At 40.2% G+C, this 22,736-nt stretch overlaps 1 pseudogene across 1 annotated transcript in view; it reads left to right on the top strand.

Annotated features, from left to right (window-relative positions):
- LOC149179334 (putative serine/threonine-protein kinase At1g54610) overlaps positions 1–22,736 on the top strand; it is a 142,275-nt pseudogene that overhangs the window by 111,536 nt on the left and 8,003 nt on the right. Inside the window, exons 6-7 of the transcript XR_016258265.1 lie at positions 16,625–16,725; positions 17,037–17,160. The product of XR_016258265.1 is annotated as a putative serine/threonine-protein kinase At1g54610 (transcript). The remainder of the gene's footprint in view (positions 1–16,624; positions 16,726–17,036; positions 17,161–22,736) is intronic.

The following is a 22,736-nucleotide window of genomic DNA, read 5'->3' as shown; positions in this document are numbered from 1 at the left end:
TTCCTACCTACTTGTTATTTTTCTTTAACAAGTTATTTACAAAGTAAATACTGAAAATAAACACCAGTGCATGCTCAACATATTACAGATCAGCAACTAAAATAAACAAGAACAAACACATCACATGACACCATTATTTTTGGACCAATGTCCCTGGAAAAACCCAATGCGGGAAAACCGGTGCAGCTATCTGAGGGTTTTCTTATTACGCAATATCAGAGTACAATCTGGCCCCCAAAACTGGCCTACCCAATAGAGAATTTCCTTAGCAGCTGTACCTCACAGTTTGAGAGAAATCTCTTGGCTGAAACCCCAGAAAATCCTTCCGGTAGCTCTTCTGCACAAAGCTGCTCTGCAATCCCAGCGTTTGCCCAATCTGGACTGCGTCAGCCCCTCTCAGTCTCATGTTGGCCCCTGCATCAGCTTTTCTTGGCCTGCATCAGCCCCAGCAGGTCCTGTGTCAGCTTTCTGGGCCTCTGCGTCAGACACGCTAGCCTCTCTGGTGCTCTGTGCAGCACTTGGCTGCCTCTGCGTGGCATTGCGTGAGCCATTGTTGGCTCCGCATCAGTTTCCTTGGCTGTTGCGCTGCTCTCCCGGCACAATCTATGCCTTCTCTGTCTCTCTGTACTCAATGCCCCTCAGTTGCTCTCCCGATCACTGATTCTATCTCTCTTAGCAAACCCTGCTCTAGAGAATAGAATGACTGATCATCTGGTGTCTTCTGCAAGTGACCCTCAAGCCTCCTCTTATACTTTTCCTTTTGACGTCTCAACGGCCGAGATTAAGTCCCTAGTCAACGGCTAAGATTAGATCTGGCTTGAGCCACGTCTTTTGGACCATTCTAACACAGATTCATATTAATACACATTAATATTTTATTTTTCCTAAGTTTAGACTTAGGGACTCCATTAAAAATATTAATTATTTTAATATCTCTTGATCTGTTTAGAATCTGCCCAAACCCTTTCTGGGTATTGGAGATTTCATGTGCTCCAACCTCTCCACCAAATTTCGTGGCTAGAGCACATCCGATGCTACCCCAAATCAACATTAATGATGGCACAACACTAGGTTGCTTTGGGAGCCTAGTTGTAGATATGTAGGAGAGATATAGGGCACATGTATGCCTAAATACTAAATAGCCTATTTCCTATATTAGTTGTGGTTCCAGATTTAGCTGCTTTTCTTACAAAATTAGAAATTGTTGTTTCTACCTTCACTTTTGTTCAATTTAGTTATGTTCCAACGTTAGAATAGGATGCATGATGTCGGAATCTCTAGATTTAGCTATTTTAGGTTAATGAAGGTACAAATACCTAGAAGATGTTGCATGTATCTCTGCATGTAATAAATCTTAGTGGATGTGCTAATCTTGTATAGCTACTCATGCAGGATTGGGTGCATGTCTCTAGAGTCTAGGCATGAGATAGGGTTGGGGTTTCTATCCTAGCCTAGGGTCTCCATTGGGATGAAGGTCTTCATTGTAAACCCTAGTGTCTTCATCTTGTGTAGAGGAGACATTGGGTGATCCATTGAGATGGCTAGCTTATTTGACTTTTGAGCTATGTTGCAGGGGTATTGCCCTTGGGGCAAGTGTGGCATGCCTGAACTTGTATTGGGTTCTTGTTTCCTGTACCAGTTTTAGAAATGGGGATTTAATCTCAAAAAATCAAACGAACTGTGTCATTCATTGAAAATTTAAGTTCTTCGTAGTAGGTGAGTGGGGTGGCAGCTTGGAATGGGTACCCAAACCTTGATTTTGGTTGCTTTTTGGCAGTCCCAAGGCATGTCCGCCCCCTGCCCTATTGAAATACGTTAATCTTTCACTTACCTCACACCCTCGTGCCCTTAAAATGCTAAATCACCTTCTCAATTTTACCATTTCATTGTCATCTGTGAAGAGAAAAACAGTTCAGCAGTGAAGAAATTTCAGTGCTGTATTCTTGCTAAATATTTGTGGACAGCGATAGACTGGGAAGTCTGAAGTGGACTGAATGCAGTATGACATCTGTACTTGCTACTTGCTTTAACTTTTTAAGTCTTGAGAGTCAAGATCTATTAATGTCAATCTCAATTTTCAAATGATAATGATCGAGTTGACTATTCAGTGTTTTTCTATTTATTGTATGATTGTTCGAAACTTAAATAAAGCAATGTGCATGTTTTTGTTGTAGCTGAAAATGATGTTATGCAATGTGCTTTCCTTAAATTTTTTATAATTTTTTCATTTAGATATTTATATGTATAGAGCATACCCCTGACGTACCCAAGTCCCCTGTTTCAGAAAGTGTCATCCCTGTCCCTGCCCCCAAACCCAAGTACCCTGGTAACTTAGCTTTTGAGCTATTGCAATTTAATTCTATTTCCCAGATTTCAGTAGGAGTGAGATGTAATCAAGAGTTCAGATCTGAGTTTTTGCTGTTTGTATTTTCAACAGTATGTGTTTGTAGATTAATGTACTAAGTTGTTGTTTGAATTGAAATTCTCATGTTTGAAACTACCTAGGGTTAGGTCAGTCTCTCTGAGTGCAGAATCTGGATTGCTATGGTTCTAGCAAATTGCTATGTTGGGTTTTTCTTGAGGATTTCCCAATGCACTATGAACCTTTTTTAAAAATAAATCAAATGTTCTAGCAATAGGAGAGTGTTTCTATTGCCTTAGAAGGGACACACTCACCTAGCTGGTTCCTCGGTTGATTTCTAATTGTTGTAAGAGTCATTCCTTAGCACCACCCTCACCAAATGTAACCTGCATGATGCCTCTTCCACTGAGATATAGTCTTCAGTGTACAAATGGTGGAAGATTGCTTTAGGAAAATTGCAAACTGCCATAAAGTTGTTGAAATCAATACTAGCCTGGATGGATGGCCGAAGGGTCAAAACCTAAACATTATCATGGATACTGAATACCAAAAATTAGGAATGTCCAGTGAACTGGATACTTGCATGGAAAGGTGAGCAAGAGTTAAATGCATAACAGTGTCAACTTAGCAATATTGCTTGCAGAAGGATGTTGAGTACTGTAGAGATCATGACAGCTCTCTTCATTTAAAGAAATTCTCAAGATCAATGTAGTTCCAGTGGCATTCTTTCTTGATAGTCCCAAGATTTTGCAGGTTTCTATACATGTCAACTAGACACTAGTAACCCTATTTAGTGGGCAATTGGATAATTACAGAACTGTTATAAGAAATATAGACAGTGGTGAAAGTGCCCTGCTAGATTCCATTTTCAGCTGTTTACATAGCAGCGGTTGTCTAGGATTTGGATGGGATCCTAAAAAATTGAATTCATCTGACTGCTTTTTGGCCTGACACAGTTTTGGGCAATAGCTTTTATAACAGTAATTCTTATTTCTTTGATTGGTTATTTAAATGATGCTGAAGAAAATCCTGTTTGAAAATGGGTTATGTTTTTCGTCATCTTCTGATGTGAGGGATTTGAATGATATGATTCAAGACCTTTATTGGATGTTGGTTGGCAAGGGGATGGTAGGGTCATGCAGTTAAGAAACTTGTGGATTCTTTATAGTTACCTGTTGGTTCCTGCATTTAACAGGTATATATGGCTTCTTTTTTAGTCGATGTTCTAATGACGTGCCATAAAGAGGTTTTTTGTTGTCAATATGTTTCAACTGTCTGATTCACACTTTGACATATTTAGAAACTGATGACATGCATGATGAGACACTCATTTTGATGACTGCAGAAAATCCAGCCATTGGCAGGATGGTACTACTTTCTGGCTACTTGTTAGTGGGTTAAAACAAATGTTCCACCAAGTTTCTGGGATGTGAGAGCAGGCGAATACATCCAGGGGACGTGTGGAAGCACACCTCAAATGAATACAGCTATCTGTTTCTAATCTAATTAATTAGATTAAGAAAGACCTGTATTTTAGGTATTTTGGAGCTTGAATTAGATTACAGTGGGCTGAAAAAGCACAAAAAAGATGGCCACCTCGAATGCATGCATCCTAAGAAAGTGTTCACAAGAAGTGGACCACCCTCCAATATCAGTTTGAAATGCTCTCAAATCCTATATCTTCCTATGAACTCATATCAAACCATGGGCAAGAGAGAAAGTGTGTCTTAGGAGAATGTGCAAGGATCTATATCCATGTGCAAACACCATTAACATCTTCAAATCATGAGCCATATATGGAGCGACCTAGAAAATAGTTCAAGCAGAGGTCTCCATGCCTCCAAATGTGTGAAAATATGCCAAATAAGAAGAGTGCTCCACATCCTCAGTTAACCAACCACTCAAATGATGCCACATTAATGCCACACTACCAATATCCTGATGGGTGCTACACCATCAGGCAAAGATGAGTTCAGGATTCCCCAATCAAAATAATGAAATGACAATCATAGTGAAACTGTAAGATTTCATTCGAAAAGTATACCAAGGATGTTGAGAAATCTAGGGCATAGTAATTATGTGATTTCTCTTCTATTAGTGAGTGCTTTTGCTTCTTTAGATTAGGATCTTCTTTCACTTAGGTTATTAGTGTTCTTTTTCATCAAACAGCTACCAATGCATAAACCATAAAGAGACAAGAGACAAAATATAGGCTATCAGCCAGGGCCAAAACCTCTCACTCTTTGAGAGGAAAACCCGAACAAATTCTTCTTATAGAGATTCCAATTGACGAATACGAAGACCAAGACCCTTGACCTATCTGCCACTCCAAGGCCAAGAGACAAGATCCTTAGTCAATGATAGTCAACCTTCTGCTCCTTCCTCCTTCTCGACTTCTTCAACCTTGGTTTTCTTCTGCTTTGGACCTTCGGCCTTCTCCCACTTCGGCTTCCCTAGGAGGACTGCACCACTGCTGCAACAAACTTCTCCTCTCCTCGGCCTTCATTTCTGCATTAGATTTCTTTTCGTCCCTTACTGCTGTAACAAATTTCTAGCACGTATAGGTGTTTTCTGCCCTTAAAACAGCACCATAAAATACCCTAAGAACCTCGCTTTTCCTGTCCTTTACTTCGCTAGTTATGAGAGGCTTCTATCTCCCTTCTCCACCACAGACCATCACATAAAACTTCACTGAAATCTGCCTTCTGAAATGAGGCCGAGCTGCCTATAAATAGTTGTTTGCCTCTCTGTATATGCGCCGACATGAGTGTATGTGAGTCGACATGTCCTTTGGGGAATTTACATTATTCTTTTTGATGCCAACATGAGGAGGATACTTTGCTTGGTCTTGGAGGGCTATTTATACTTATCTAATGACTCATATAACATGTAGTATGCCCAAGAAGGGTCCTTCATACATGACATAGACTCAAATTGACTTTTATGACAAATCCTAAAGGCTCTCAATGGGAGCCATCACTAAAAATAAAATTCCTTGCTCATGAAACCCATGAGACAAGCATAATAATAATTTTATTTTTCTTCTATCAATTAGATAAAATCACAATTGCACATGTCATTATGAAGACCGAACCTAGTTACTTTTCAACACTCCCTCTTAACTAGGGAGGTATTCATAATGATACTTGGTCATTCTCAATCTGAAGAATTTCTCATAAAAAGAGTTGGATTGGTAACCCATTTGTTTAGCATCTAACCAACATTGCCACATTGCAAGGCCTTGACTAACAAATCTATCTCTCCACGAGATTTGAGCACAATGCTGGTGAGACTAATGATGTATAGACACCCTCATAACTGTCTCTCTCGGAACATACCCCACCTGGGTTCTCATGGTGTGTTCCACTAGGACTATTTTTATCTTGGATTCCCAGTCCTCAAAGAATATTGGTCCTTAATGACTACTCTTATCTTGGATTCCCTAATACATCCTCAAAGAGCATCGGATGCCAAATGTTTACCCAATCTTCCATTCTGTCTTCCCAAGTGAAGACAAGAATGATGTGTCTATCTCTCCTTCTTAATTAGGTAGGACATATCTATTCCAATAAAGGAATGTACTCATTCCTATAGAAGGAATGTACCTAAACTCCCTCTTTGCTTAGGAATTTCCAAGTTTATTCCAAGTAAGAAACTTGTTTCCAGGCTCCCTCTTAATTAGGGACCTACAACAACTTCTCAGGTGGAGATAATGGGACAACCAACTGCTTGAAGAACTCTTCACGATGTCATGAACTTTTTTTCGTTATCTAGGAGTCTTCATGTTTGGGACTTCTACACAGGGCATCGATCGTCCATCACTTTCATTCATGAGTCAACCATGTCATCATCGGAAAGTGATCCATCAGTGCATATCTGGCCTTCCTTCATGCCATGCTGCTTTCTTCATGCCATGTTTACTTAAGGATCTTTCATCCTACTACATGTGCATCGGTGGTGGAAGACATCCATAGATCTTCCCTCAGCAACCCTACCTAAACCCATCTAGATATTTGTTCAAAAATAAAGGAATGAACATTAACATTACCTTTGTGACGATCTTTCATGATGACATCTTCTAGTTTGCATCAACATCCTGCATACATATCGACACATCTCCCAACAATATATATTGTCAAGGGTCTCTTTCTTTTCCAGACTCCATCAGAGTCTTCATATCTTCCATGGAGATATCCTAGTCAAATCTCCTTGGTCTTTTAGATGTGTTGATTGCCTTTACCATGGTTGCATATTCCATGATCTCTTCCTTCCTTTCTTCACACATTTCATTCCTAGGAGCTTTCAATTAGAGTTCCTCAATTGTAGTCAACTGTGAAAATTCCTTCACTGAAGGAACCCCTACTGCAGCAAATCTGAATCTACTTCACCTACTTGATTTTTAAATTACATTCATGCAAATTACTTCTGCAGGCTACACTAATTAAATATTTGATCTCATGAAACATAAAGCAGAGCAAAGAACAAGATACGTAGGACACACTTATTTTTGGACACAATAGTCCCCGGAAAGACTCAATGCAGGAAAACCAGTGCAACAATTCCGAGGGTTTATTATTATGCAGGACAAATATCTGAATACAAATCTAGGATGCTCATCTAGCAATCCTTTACAGAGAAAATAATGGCGGAAAATCTGAGTGAGTTTTACCTCACTTAACCCGGCATAATTTCGGCTGATCCGGCAGCAAGACCTGCTAACCCCAGCTACTTCTGTGCTGGCCCTGTGTCAACATTTCATGCTCTGCGTCAGCGCTTCTGCCCTCTGCGTCAGCCATCCCCACTGTTTCGGCAATTCCCGGCAGTTCCGGCTTCTGCGTGACAGGCAACTTACTCCTTTGTGCTGGCCCTTCTGGCTTTGCCTCAAGGCTACGTGGGCCCAGAGTGGCCCAACGACAACTCTCCTGGCTACTGCGCTGCCTCTCTGCAAGCTCTTTCTGCTTCTCTGTCAGTGTTCTCCGGAAAGTCCTTCTCCCAGATTCTCTCCGCTCCTCTGTTGCTGAATGATCACCTAATTTGAATTTCTCAGCTTCCTAGCCCCATAAATCGAACTCCAGATCAATTCGTTCTCTATGTGTGTGTTTGCAAATGAACCCCAAGCCTCCATTTTATACTTTTCTTGTTGAGTCTTCAATGGCCGAAATTAAGTGTCTAATCAACAACTAAGATTAAAACATGGCTTGATCCGCCTTCTAGATCATTCTCACCCATATTTTGATTAATAGCCATTAATATTTTAATTTCCCTAAGTTTTGACTTAGGAACTCTATTAAAAATATTAATTATTTTAATAAAATACAATTCGGGTGGAATTTCACCAAACGTTTTCTGGGTTCTTTAGAACTCATGTGCCTTAGCCTCTCCACCAATTTTCAAGGCTAGAGCACTTCTGATGCTACCAAAAAGTAACACTCCCTCTTAGCGAAGAAAGTGCTCTAGCAACAATGTCCACCTGCATGCCGCTCTGTTTTTGAAGCACCTCCTTTTTGCACTGTTGCTGCCACCAACACTGTGCTGCTGCTGCTACTGTACTGCTGCCCACTGCCACTGCTGCATCTGTACTACATCTCCCTCTCAAACGCTGCATCTGCTATGCTGCTAGCACTACCACTGCTAACACCACATCCGTACTACAATTCAGTTGTTGAGGGAAGCAATTGAAAAACATCCAAAATTAACTGAACTTAACTATGTTCAGCATAATAGAATGAATGTTGGAATTTGACTGTTATTAGTCTCTGACCCTCTGAATCTTCTGTGCTACTGTTGACTTCTGCACTGTGCCAACTGCACCGCTGCCAACCTTGCTCTGTGCTCTGGTCCCAACCTACTGCATCTGTTCTCCAAACAATCCACTGCATCATCTGACACTAAGTCCATCTCGCTATTGTTGAACCTTGGACTCCCATAGTAAGGAATTGATCCAAGAGGTGGACTCCTCAAGGATCTTGCCCACATGTAGTCCTTCCGACTACAACTCAATATTGCCCCATGCCCCTCCTGGAGATGCGTGGGCACTCATGGCATACTCTTCCTTGTTTATCTTCGCGGCTGCAACCTTTGGATCATGCTTCTCGTTCTTATCCTTTTGCTTCAAAGGACACTGAGATGCAAAGTGACCCATCTCGCCACATCTGAAACATTTCACCTTCGAAATGTCCTTCTTCGCTTCTGCTTCTATTGTCCCTTTGATGCTAGAGTTGCGTTTTCCTCCTCCTCCTTCCTCTTTGTGCCACTCCCACTACTGCCATTGAGGTTGACCTTCACTAGGTCCCTCCTTAACTCCTCCTGTTGAAGAGCGCCCACATCTCCTCCCTTGAAGGTAGTTTTTCCCTGCCCAATATGCTTTGGACGAAAACTTGCCATTCATCCAAGAGTCAAGACTCCATTTAGGGCTATCCTCACCATCACGGTTGGTTGAGTAGTGGGCCCCACTGCAGCAAGCTGGTCTCTAGTGTCCCGAAGACATTGAAGATAGAGGTTCACCCCTTCTCCTTTTTGCATCAAGGTTCGTTGCAACTTCTACTCTAAATACATTTTCCGCTATTCAGAAGAGCCTTCATACAGTGACGACAAGGCTTCCGACATCTCTCGGGCTGTATCCTTGCCCTGCAAGTGTGAGACCACATGATCTCAAACTCCATTGAGAATGAGTCTCTTTGCCTTTCCTTGCTCGGCGTTGTACTTCTTCTTTTGATCGTTGTCAGCAGGAACAACTACAACACTTTTGACATAGCCCTTGAGATCATATTCCTCCAGAATAACTAAGATTTTGTTCTTCCATATGACATAATTGGAGGCTCCGTCCAACCTGTGCTGATCTCTGAGCCTATGTGATGCCATCTCATCTGACTGTTGAACTGACTCCTCTAGTCACTGCTCAGCTGCTCAGCAAGTGAGAAATTCGAACTTTCTGGTAGAAAGTTCTCTAAGGAGAAAATTCCCCTTCTACGTGTCTTCGTTCTTTTCCAGCGAATTTATGCCCTGGCAGAAACCGCGCCCTTCAAGTATTGTGTTGAGGCTCTGCGTCACTCCCTCTACCTCTGCAAATTCACGAACTGGAAATCATACCTCTCCGTCATTTCACTCAAAGAGAGATTTCCTCGAATCTGCTTCCTGACAAGGACTACGCAATCCCTTCAAAGGGATTCGAATTGCTGCCAAGTGCAGCTTTTGGCCTCTCTGCTCAATGTTGGATCTGCTCTTCCTATTTCAAAATCAATGCTCTGATACCATGTGAAAATTCCTACACTGAAGGAACCCCTACTGCAGAAAATCTGAATCTACTTCATCTACTTGATTTTTAAATTACATTCATCAAGTTATTCTTCTGAACACTGAAGCAAATTACTTCTCAAGCCTACACTAATTAAATATTTGATCTCATGAAACAAAAAACAGAGCAAAGAACAAGATACATAGGACACACTTATTTTTGGACATAATAGTCCCCGGAAAAACCCAATGCGAGAAAACCGGTGCAACAGTTTTGAGGGTTTATTATTATGCAGGAGAAATATTTTAATACAAATCTATGATGCTCATCTAGCAATCCTTTACAGAGAAAATACTGGCGGAAAATCTGAGCGAGTTTTACCTCACTTCACCCGGCATAATTCTCGCTGATCTGGCAACAAGACTGGCTAACCTCGGCTACTTCTGTGCTGGCCCTGTGTAGGCCCTGCGTCAGCGTTTCAGGCTCTGCGTTAGCTCTTTTGCCCTCTACGTCAGCAATCCCAGCTGTTCCGACAGTTCTCGACAGTTCCCGACAGTTTCAACTTCTACGTGACAAGCAAATTTCTCCTCTGTGCTAGCCCTTCTGGCTCTACCTCAAGGCTGCGTGGGCCCAAACTAGGCCAGTGTTAGCTCTCCCGTCTACTGCACTGCCTCTCCGCAAGCTCGTTCTGCCTGTGTGTCAGTATTCTCCGGAAAGTCCTTCTCTTGGATTCTATCCGTCCCTCTACTGCTGAATGATCACCTAGTTCGAATTTCTCAGCTTCTTAGACCCAAAAATCAAACTCCAGATCAATTCGTTCTCTGTGTGTGTGTTTCCAAATGAACCCCAAGCCTCCATTTTATACTTTTCCTGTTGAGTCTTCAACGATCGAGATTAAGTCTCTAATCAATGGTTAAGATTAAAACATGACTTGATGCGTCTTCTAGATCATTCTCACCCATATTTTGATTAATACCCATTAATATTTTAATTTCCCTAAGTTTAGACTTAGGAACTCCATTAAAAATATTAATTATTTTAATAAAATACAATCCGGGTGGAATTTCACCAAACAGTTTCTAGGTTCTTTAGAACTCATGTGCTTTAGCCTCTCCACCAATTTTCAAGGCTAGAGCACTTCCAATGCTACCAAAAACTAACATCAATCACCTCATACTTCATATGAGGACATATTATGTTGATTTCATTTAGTGAATGAATGACCCATGCATTCTTGCATCCCCTTGAGGGAGGAGATCCTTTCTTTTGATCATGCTCTTAAGATAGAGCATTGGTTCATTATACCTATAACCATATGACATGACTTCCACAATATCAAATGTATGCATACATACCTCATTTTTCCTTTGGGTCATCTAGACTTCCTGCAACAGCTTCCTTGATTGAAAGAGTTTCAATCCCTTTATGTGCTTCATTTTTATGTCATCATACCATCATCCCATGAATTCCACAAGATCGGAATTCTTGATGAAACACTTGCTTTTTCTTATGATCGGTGAACCTTTCAATGAAGATTCCATTAGAGAATCTTGAGGATCGAAAGTATCCCCATTAGCAAATGTTTCCTTTTGACAGATGTATGATGAACCTTGTACTAGATGACCTTGCCACTTATGTTCCCAATGAGATTCCCAATAGCTATATCCTTGACTTCCAAATTCTCTTTTGTGCTTCTCTATGATGATGTCTCGAACTCTTGCTTTCAATGCTTCTATGATGCCTTGATGCATCCCATTTAGTGAATCATGATAGCCATATCTTACAACAAAAGACTTAGGAATTTGAGAAGAATTGAGGTGAGGAACACTATCTCAGTAATAGAGATCTCTTACTTCCTCTTTTCAGCTTCCTCTACTTCTTTGGCGATATGGGCTTCTTGTCTTCCTCTTTTGTTGTCCTTCTTGACCTTAGGACAATCTCTTTTGTAATGCCCATATTCCTGACACCCATAGCATTGAATCTTAGAGATGTTTGTTTTCTTTTTCCAGGAACCAAACTTTCCAAATTTTCCTTTTCTTGTCATTGTAGCATAAACTTGACTTTGCTAACTTTCTCCCACATTAGATTTGGTCCAAGTCACATGACACGAGGACACGAAACACGGAGGACACGTAAATACGAGTATTCAATACGAAAGGCAGCGACCCGGAAACAGGACACGAGGGACACGTTTTATATATATAGTTTTTGATCCATATTAAATTGCAGGCTGCAACTTATCTAATCAAATTAAAATATAATTACTTCAAAGTTCATAGTTCATTTAAAAAAAATAAATAGAATCATAATTTAGAAATTAGAATGTGATATGTTCAGTCCTGATTGAAATCCAACTGTGTTTTTGGGGGTCAATAATGAAACAAAGATTATAAATTTATAGATATGTACTTTGATATTAAACTGTTAAACAGTAGGTACATTGCATGCTAACTCTTTTGATATAATCGTAACCAGAACAAATTTGATTTCAAAAACCAAAGAAAATTAATAGCTTGAATGAAAACCTAGTGGGTTGAAAATCGTCTGACATAATCATTATTATATTATTGTAACATTTCATTAGATGACAGTGTCTGAGTAGACTTATTTATATTTGTATACTGGCCCTGGAATTCGACAGCGTAAGCTGCACACGGAATGGTATTAAGACACCATAATAGTTAAGGTATTTTAAATAGAGAGAGAAATAATGTAGTAATTAGGCAGGTGATACGTAGCCATACAGTATGCAATCTCGGATGTTTCCTTTTATGTTTACATAATTTCTGAGGACACCTTCTCGGGAAAAGCTTGCCTTGTGGAGAACCCTTTGGGAAGCCACATTTTCTGGCAGAACCAGATATACAGTTTCCATCAACTGTATATATATTGTTTAACTAGAACTGGTTTTCTAGATACGAAAGAAGAGGGAAAATCCTGGGTGTAGAGAACAATGACAATGGATATCTTATTTTATTATAGCCTCAAGCCCTCAACTAGTCATTGTTACGAATCAAACGCATTTTTAACGGGCTTGCTGCTTAAGTTTTAGTTGCGTCTATGCCATATGGTCTACGACTTACCTGAACCTCACACACGCTGCCAAGTTGCCAAACTTTCCAGTGACCAAACAACTCCAAGGAGATGACTCGGCTCCACACGACGATTATACAACGACGGAGAGCGACGACATCAGAGGAAAAAAGCAAAAGAACCCTGAAAAGATAATTACGTGGGCTTTAAAGCTATTGATTTCGTGGGGTACATATTCAACTAGAGAAAAAACGTTAGGGCAACGTTTTTTAGACTCAGAAAACTCGTTTTCCATTACTAGGACACGAAGAAAACGACAAAGTACGTTTTATGTTTTCTAGGACATGTTCAGAAACGTTTTCAGCATGTTTTAGGGCGTTTTTCTTGTTCGGCACGTTAAATACGGGACACGAGACCTTGGAGGACGTGTCCTGTGACTTAGGATTTGGCCTTTAGTCTAGATTCTTCAATCTTGCATAGTGACCATAGATCCTGGAATGGAGTAGCTTCTTTCTTCCTATAAATACTTGAAGTAAAGTTATCCCACTCCTCTGGCAGTGCATTTAATACAACTGTAATCATTTCACTATCAGACATGACTTCTCCTAGATCTTGTAGTTGATTCCGGATCTTAGATATCCTCATAAAGTATGAGGCTATTCTATCTTCCCTAAACATCTTCAACTTGTAGAGTTCTTGCCTTAATGAGATGACTTCTCCATCAGTGCTTATGGAATACAACTCTACCAGTTTGTCATAGATTTCTTTTGAAGTTTCGAGTTTAGATACGTATGGGATGAGGGGATCCTTGATGGATTATATGAGAAATTAGAATCCTTTAAGTCCTAACTTCCCCTTTCATATACTTGGCAAGAGCTTGAGCATCTTTGTCTCTTGGTTTTGTGATAGATCCTTTGACATGTTCCATCACCTCATTTTCAATGAGATTCAGATTTGTCCTTTTCTTCCATGCAAGAAAGTTTGAAGCCCCAACCAATTTGTTGCTTTCCTTGCAAAAAGACATTTTGACAAATTCAGATGTGGACGTAAATATACTTACTTGATGGGATGCTCCTTCTTGTTGCTTTCTTGATGTTGATGATGATATAGAGGATAGAAAACTTCTCCTTGATGAAGGTAGTTTTCTTTAAGAATGATCCTTGATCCCACAGAGATTGAGATGACACTGTCTTTTGCTCTAGCTTCCTTTGGAGGAATAGTCTTCAAAACGCTTTAAGTTGAGTAGAGGTAGGGTTTTGGCCTTCTCCCCTTTGATGATGATCCCAATATTTCTTTGTAGATTTCTTTGATCTAGGGTTTTGACTTCAAGATGATCTTTGCTTTGATGCCTTCCTTGAAATTTGATCCTTGAGTGTCCCTTGATAAGATGCCCTTCCTTGACTTAGTTGCCTTAGCCTTGATACCATGTTGAGAAATCTAGGGCATAGTAATTATGTGATTTCTCTTCTATTAGTAACTGCTTGTGAGTGCTTTTTACTTCTTTAGATTAGGATCTTCTTTTACTTAGGTTATTAGTGTTCTTCTTCATCAAACAACTACCAATGCATAAACCATAAAGAGACAAGAGACACAAAATATAGGTTATCAGTGAGGGCCAAAACCTCTCTCTTTGAGAGGAAAACCCGAACAAATTCTTCTTATAGAGATTCCAATTGACAAATACCAAGACCAAGACCCTTGACCTATCTGCCACTCCAAGACCAAGACACAAGATCCTTAGTCAATGATAGTCAACCTTCTGCTCCTTCCTCCTTCTCGACTTCTTCTTCAACCTTGGCTTTCTTCTGCTTTGGACCTTCGGCCTTCTTCCACTTCGGCTTCCCTAGGAGGATTGCACCACTGCTGCAACAGACTTCTCCTCTCCTCAGCCTTCACTGCTGCAATAGATTTCTTTTCATCCCTTACTGCTGTAACAAACTTCTAGCGTGTATAGGTGTTCTCTGCCCTTAAAACAGTCCCATAAAGTACCCTAAGAACCTCGCTCTTCCTGTCCTTTACTTTGCTGGTTATGGGAGGCTTCTATCTCCCTTATCGCACTTCTGTCCACCGCAGACCATCACATAAAACTTTACTGAAATCTGCCTTCTGAAATGAGGCTGAGCTGCCTATAAATAGTTGTTTGCCCCTGTATATGAGCCAACGTGAGTGTATGTGAGTCGACATGTCCTTTGGGGAATTTACATTATTCTTTTTGAAGCCGGCATGAGGAGGATACTTTGGTTGGTCTTGGAGGGCTATTTATACTTATCTAATGACGCATAGAAAAGGTAGTATGCCCAAGAAGGGCCCTTCATACATGACATAGACTCAAATTGTCTTTTATGACAAATCCTAAAGGCTCTCAATGGGAGCCATCACTAAAAATAAAATTCCTTGCTCATGAAACCCATGAGACAAGCACAATAATAATTTTATTTTTCATCTATCAATTACATAAAATCACAATTACACATGTCATTATGAAGACTGAACCTAGTTACTTTTCAACAAAGGAATCAATCCACAACATCAAATAGCAATAATTGACCAATAATACCTGTGGAAACTCTTAGTTGATGTGTATCTCTTTCCATAAATGTGTGAAGGGTCAATCAGATGTGTGAACAATGTTATGCATTACCCTCAAACATCACATGCACTAGATGTAAGTCTCCAAACCAGAGCTAATGATGTAGACTAGGAAGATAATGCAGATCATCTCACCATGGTATAACCCATAATAATCCATCAGAAACAATGCCCACCATGGTGATGTGCCTTAGAAGATATAAACAACATAACGACTCTCCTTCAAACACCTTAGAACTCACCACAAAGGTGGTCGATATGTCACAAGGGAAGTGTTGAGAAAAGTGTGTGAGTAAACCATAATGTCCTTAAGTCAATAAACTGCCCCAACCTGAAAATCTCCGATGTGTGTGATGAAGAACACAGGTATAGGGCCTCACACAATATGAGGGGCAAGATTCAGTTCTGTCATCTGAGTATTTTCTTCCAGCAGCAACATCACAACCAGAAGCAAGGCAATAACAAATGTTTGGGGTATTTACTATCCAACAGAAGCAAGGAATAAGTTACTACTCAGAATATCCAACGGCAAAGTATGGCAAATGCTCGAGGTTTCAAGTTTTAACTATGACCAAAAAGCTAAAAGTAAATATCCAGCAGCAATATTTCCGCTGTTACAGCATTGTCAAAATTGGTCAAAGGGGACACCGAAGCATATCTTTTTAGGTGGGGATGTTTCCATTTTTGAAGGGAGTCTTCCCTTATGCATTTCCTTATGCTCCCCTCAAAAAAGGACTTGGTGGAACCCTCCCACCGCCCCCCCTTGGAGTACCCCCATTCTAAGCATGCAATGAGTGTGTCCCTTACCCTTGAGGATGCATCCCCATGTAACACTGGCTTAAAGCCCATGGGTATGCTTTTAAGAATGACGTTCTGATGCAGTGTGTTGACTTTCTGATGATTTAAGATAAACACATTATTTGTCTATTATGTTGACCTTATGAGTAAAAAATTCTATGAAACTGTTTGTCAAAAAGTTCTATTTGAGCTTATATATTAAATATCAAATAGTTGTGTGTAGACTTCGCACTTGTATCTGATAAATTTAAAATTTTGGTGTCAACTTTCCACGTATTATATTATTTTCGAGGTCATTACTTTTTTGTAGATATTCATATAAGTCTTACAATCCCGATATGGTAGCAGTATATATATAAGAACAACACATTTTTAACGATTTTGCTAGCTTGGGATAATTTGAAAGTTCATTCTGATATGGGTTCTTGATCTGACATGCTGGTGCCAACAATTGTCCAAGCTATCTAAGATGTGTGGATGAAATGGAATTTCCGTTTGCTTTATTATTAAACTGGTGAATAGGTATGTTAGTTTGGATTTTATATGTAGGTTAGAATCTATAGGAATATCATAGAGAATAATCATTTTATTTTTCTTGTATTTATCAGTTTTTCATGACCAAGCCTTATGCTTGTGATCCATCAAGCTTGCCTCAGTATCCTCCAAGCAAGGAAATGGATGCAAAAATGCGCGATGAAGAATCTAGAAGGTATCTTTTGAACTGCTTATGAAGGCATACTTGTACAAATCATAGTCAAATAATAGTTAGGTTGGGTGGGAATTTACAGCATTATCTCTGCACTTTATGTTTAGCCTTTGTGCAATAGATTACATCATTCCTTTTTTAGTTTTACCTGAAATAGTTGTGTTGAACATTTCGTGGATTTTATAGTTATCCAGTATCCTTGGATTACTCATGCGTGAAAGTATTGCAAGAGCATTGCTGGATTTGTAGATGATGTTTGGAAGAGCATGTATGCATTTTAGAAAGATAATATACATTTTGATTGTGTTGTAAAGGCAAAGAGCAGCCAGCGGAAAATTTCGTAGTGGTGATGGCACAAGGAAGACAGGCATCAGGGATCGGGAAGGCAGAGCTGTTCCTGCACCAGAAGCAAATGCAGAGCTCCCCGTGAATTTGCAAGTATGTGGTAACATTTATGAATATTTTTATTGATTAATGCTGCATACGAAACCAGTTAAACTCGGCCAACTTATAATCCAGGGCTGTATGCTTGTTCAGGTTTAAACCTGGGTCATTAGTTTGGTGACACCCTGCTTCAACCACTAGAATATAGCTTCATGGACAAACTTTATGATTTTACATTCAAAGATAGAGAAAAATCTACGTGAAGTGCATGACAGCAGATTTTGAGAATGAATCTTTACCTGACATGATAAAAAGACCTGTAAAATAAATCCTATTGTACAACTTTCTAGAAAATTAAAGCCATCTGTTTCTAATCTAGTTAATTAGACTAAGAAAGGCTAGTATTTTAGATATTTTGCAGCTTGTATTAGATTACAATGGGCTGAAAAAGCACAAAACAAACCAATTTTTTTCCCTGGGTGCTCCGCACCCGAACTCTTGGACGAGGGGCCCACTGTTCTCCCATGCCGTCCCAGCCAGGGAGATGACTTACCCCCTAGACCCCCTTTATTCGGGGGCCATCCCCCAAACCCCCACCAAGATGTGGCTAAGTCTATCTACGAAGAATACAACACTTAGTTGACACTGGACAGGCCTTTTGCTGGTTATAACTCTTTGGATTTTGTTTGTTGCATTTTGATCTGCTTCTCATACTTGAATGTTGTGTGGATTTCTTTCTCATTGCTTTCATCTGATACAGTGATCTTAAATGGATTGGTTGCTCAACAAGCTTTCGTGTGCTGTCTATTTTGCGTCATTTTTTTGTATAATATAGGTACATCTCCAGCACTAAGTTGTAAGTTTTGTTTCAATGGTATGGTCAGACAAATTTTACACCACTTCGCATTGAATCTTGTTTTATTTGGAAGGCTTTCCTCTGTATTAGTCTATGGAACATGTTTTATGGAATAGTTTGTATCAATGTTATATTTATCGTTATTGGCAATTTATCACCAGGGTTCCAAAATTTAAGTTATAGCCTATAGGAAATATCGGGGAAAATATCGGAAATTATGAGGAAACTTAAAAAAATATAAAAGTAATTATTTTTTTTCAAATTTTTATTCTTTTAAAGCAACATCAACATCAGACAAATACATTATCACACAAATATGAAAATAAAACTACAATATAAAACGTATAGGATGTATCATGTCAAGTGGTACATTGACCATTGATAGTAGACACTGAAATACGATATTTGTCCTCAATCATAACTTCTGACAAGATAATACAAAATCACATTAAAGCAAACATAAATGTGTCTCATGAGATGATCATCATGACACATCTAGATAGTATAACAATAATCTGATAATAATAATGCTCTGAGAAGGTATGGCCAAGGATTAGGTTTCCCTCGCCCTTGAGAAGCTTGTGGTTCCCAAGCAATTCCTTATTTCCTCACTCTAATCTCTCTTTCTAGCAGTATCAAGAATTGAGTTCTTTGCAATAAGGACAATGTTTGGGGTAGCTATAGGGCAAATATCCACTTCATGACCTGGGATTTTGGCAAGGTGGTATTTCAAGTGGGTGATTCCACCAAACATTTCCATTTCACATAGCTTGTAATTCAGTTTTTTTCTATTATCATCCTCACATGGTTCACCGTACTCCCACATTTCGTCCAATGGCTTTGCCATTTTTTAGAACTCTGATTAAATTTTTAAATTTTAGATCTACGACATAGAACAAATGTCAAAATTTAAAAAAGGGTAAGAAGAGGCAGACTCTAAATTTATACTAATCTTGGAAAACAAAGAAAAGGAAGGCAAAATTTGTTTTATGTACATGGAAATATGGATATGGTATACTGGAGTAAATCAACACTCCAAAAATGCTCGGTTGACAGCAAAGAAAACTATGGATTTCCCTTGTTTGCTTGATGAAAAATAGTCACAAGACTCACACAACCCTCAGAGCTCAATCTCAGCACAAGAAAAAATGAAAATGACCCTAAAAAACCCCAAACGGGAACTTTATATTTTTCTTTTCCAGCAGCAGGGCGATAATTTCTGTTCTATTTGCCATAATTTTGAAATTATCGTGATAATTTCGACTGGGCAAATTATTGCAATAATTTGAGACAATAATATTGGCGAGTCTGACCTCGCGAATCACGATAATTTCGATATTATCGCGATATGTGCAACTATGGTTTGTATACCGTATGGTGGAGAAACAGGCCAGTGAGCATGGCTATGTGTACTTGACTATGCTTGCATGGTTTGATCTATGAGTGTTTTTATATGGTCTCTAATGAAAAACTTCAATCAAACTGGTTGATAATTTCCATTAGCTATTACCTTTTTGTTTGAATTCATTTGATCCTTGAGTTTTCATGTAATGTTGAACAGTCACTGTTAATTTTAGGTATGTTCTATGTTTAGAGCAATTTATTTCAATTTTCATAGTTAGCTCAATATCTTTTCCAGATTAGCAATCACATCAGCATTAAAGTAAACTGCAGATAGAACATAAACATAAATCGCAGAAGACAAGCCAAGACAAGAGGACACAAGATGTGGCACTAGCCAGAGACAAACCCCAATGTGGGGAAACCCTTGATCAATTCTTCTTTTATGTTCTTCAATAGTTCAGCAGCGAGAGAGAGAGAGATAGTACATTTACAACAGAAGTCAACACTTTGACTTTTCTAGATAAGAGCATAGATCATCTCTAAGAAGATGATACATGAGATAGCTGAACTCAGTTGAAGAGGTGCTGCTTCAATTGATTCTCCAAGGCGACTCCTTCACCTATCATTGCACTGCACCTTGTCATCATGCTGCACCTCACTGTGCTCCACCATGCTGCACCCATCATCACTATGCTGGACCTCATAACCATGCTGCACACATCATACTGCTGCACCTTATGCTACCACTGCTGTCCCATGTGCCATTGTTGCACCATGCTACCACAACTGTCCCATGTGCCATAGCAGCACCATGCTAGCCACCGCTGCTCCATGTGGCATACTGCTGTCCCACTGTTAGTGACATTGCTGTACCATGCCATCATTGCTATCATGCTGTCATTGTAACATTGTTGTACCATGGCATCATTGCTATCATGCTTTCCATGCATCTTGTTGCACTATCATGCATTCAAACTTCATGTGTCACCTTTCTGTCACATTCCTAGCACTGCTGTCCCATTGTTAGTGACTGTTGCTCCTATGATTCCTTGTTGTCCCATTGTAGCCTTGCTGTACCTTGCTGCTATACCATTTTGCCTTTGCTGCCACGTCATCGCTGCTATCCCAATTGTGCTTGCTATTCCAATGTGTTTGTTGTCCCAATGTGTTTGCTGTCCCAATCTTATTGTCGCTGTTCCAATGTGTTAGCAACACCATCCTATTGCTGCTATCCCAATGAATATCACAGCTCCCTTCCAACACTTTCGGACCCCTGTTTGCCCTTAAGATAGTCCTGAAATCCACGTTGGAATTTCCTTTCTTTGCTGCGGCCTAACTCAGTAGTTATCCTCCTCAACGAGCTCCTTTTTGATGTATTGTGTATTGCACAATGGACTATTGCTAGGGCTTCCTTAGGACTGCGTCTAGGGCATGTAGGGCATCTTTAGGACAACGTCTAGGGCATCTTTATGACAACATCTAGGGCATCTTTAGGACATCGGCTCGGGCATCTTTAGGACAACGTCTAGGTCATGCGTAGAAGCTAGGGCTAGGACTGCGGCTAGGGCAGATTGTTAAGTCTCCTTTCCTCCTGTGTCTTAGGGCTTCTTCCTCCTAGATTTCTCTCACACTAAAACCCAAGACAAGTGGAGAGAAATCAAGAGAGAAGTGTGTGTGAAATGACTCTCAAGTCATCTCCTTTTATATACTAAAATGTTAAGCACATGTGGGTGTTATTTAGTTGCTGAGCGACCTTGACAATTGTCTTATAACACAAATAAATTCATAACTCCATGAATACTTATCGGAATCGGATGATCTTTAGATCAATCCTACACCTCTTGATGAGAAGGATCCAAGAAAAATATCAGCTGCCCTAACTAAGATGACCCACATGGAGATTGGCCCTAGTTGCCAATTTTAACACTCCCTCTCAACTAGGGAGAACTCCATTCGCTGATCCATCTGCCAGACTGTACTATCTCTGCCATTAGTGCCCTGCATTTCTCTGCTCTACTGAACCATGAAGAAGAAGAATTGATCGAGAATGTCTCGTACCATTCTCTACTGACCTGAAGTCAGTTCCAAATGAAGAGAGTGTGTCATACCACTCTTATTGATCCCAGATCAGTTCCAAGAGAGTGAGTCATGTCACTCTTACTGAACCGAAGTCAGTTTCATTGATGCCAAATCAATGGAGGTCATCCTAGCATAGGGAGTATGGTAGATACATCAATGCGTCCATCGATAATACTACTATGGTCCCTAATCCCATCTCCCTGCTCATTGGCCAGATGAGAGGTACTTCCCATGAGTCCCAGACTGCATGGGTAGGATGCCTCGACAGGAGAACCATTCATCCTGTCCCTAAGTCGCCACGGGGTATCACAGGGGAAGGCTATACCATTCACCTTGTATACAACGCACCATTAGGGGAGGGTGAGTCGCTCTATGGTCCCTTGTTGCTCCAAGAAGTACCCCAAGCCCCCTGGAGCTCCCAGAGCTCAATGCATGCATCATGCAGGACCCTCATAAGAGGTTCTCTCAACGACTCCAAATCGTTTGGGAAAGTCACAAATTTGAACTTTCCCCGGGGTTTTGATAGAATGTCTGTGACCTGTACATTAGTCTCAATGCGGTGGAGCCTCCTCGCTCATCAACGTACCATATCCCATATAAGGTAGTATCTAATGTCTATATACTAGAGCAATCATAGAATATGGGATTCCTCAATAATTGAATCTCCCTCTGGTTGACACAGAAGATCACGGTGGTATCCATCATGTGTACAAACAGTTAACTGAAGAGCTTCCACAACCAGGGAGCTTCACAAGAGGTCATACTCGTAGCTATGTATTTGGTCTCAGCAGTGCTTATAGCAACCGATTCCTGCTTCCTGCTCATCCAGGATATCGATGCAGAACCCAAAGGGAACCAACACTCAGAAGTTCTCTTGCGATCCTCCACACTGCCTGCCCAGTCAGCATTCGAATAATCATGCAGCTTCATATTTCCGGCAGTGTATCTCAATCTATGAGTGATTGTGCCCCAAAGATATCTCAGAAGATCCTTGGCACCAATCTAGTGAGGCTCAACCATATATGAGCTCACCATGCTAACTGCAAAACATATATCTGGACGGGAGTTCACCAAGAACATCAATGCTAGTATGAGTTTGTGAAACTCAGAGGCATTTCCCAAATCAGGTCCGGTATCCATACCACATAACTTCTGAAAATTAAGCTCCATCAAGGTAGTCACGGGTTTGTAGTTCACCATTCCAAATTCAGAATCCAACTCCCTCTTACTTTTGCAAATGAGAGGGTCTGCACCTATTAGAAAGAGGTTGTCCTCATAAGGTGCCAGTATGAGAGGTATATCATCCACAACCTTCAAGCAATGGTTTGGATCGACTTCACTCCTAGTGAAT

The sequence above is a fragment of the Pinus tabuliformis genome, chromosome 4_1 (genome assembly GCF_031772625.1).
Source record: "Pinus tabuliformis cultivar Carrire ecotype Pingquan chromosome 4_1, CPIR1, whole genome shotgun sequence".
NCBI lineage: Eukaryota > Viridiplantae > Streptophyta > Pinopsida > Pinales > Pinaceae > Pinus > Pinus tabuliformis.
The sequence above is the reverse complement of the archived record's forward strand: the minus strand, read 5'-3'. Positions and strand labels throughout refer to the sequence as shown.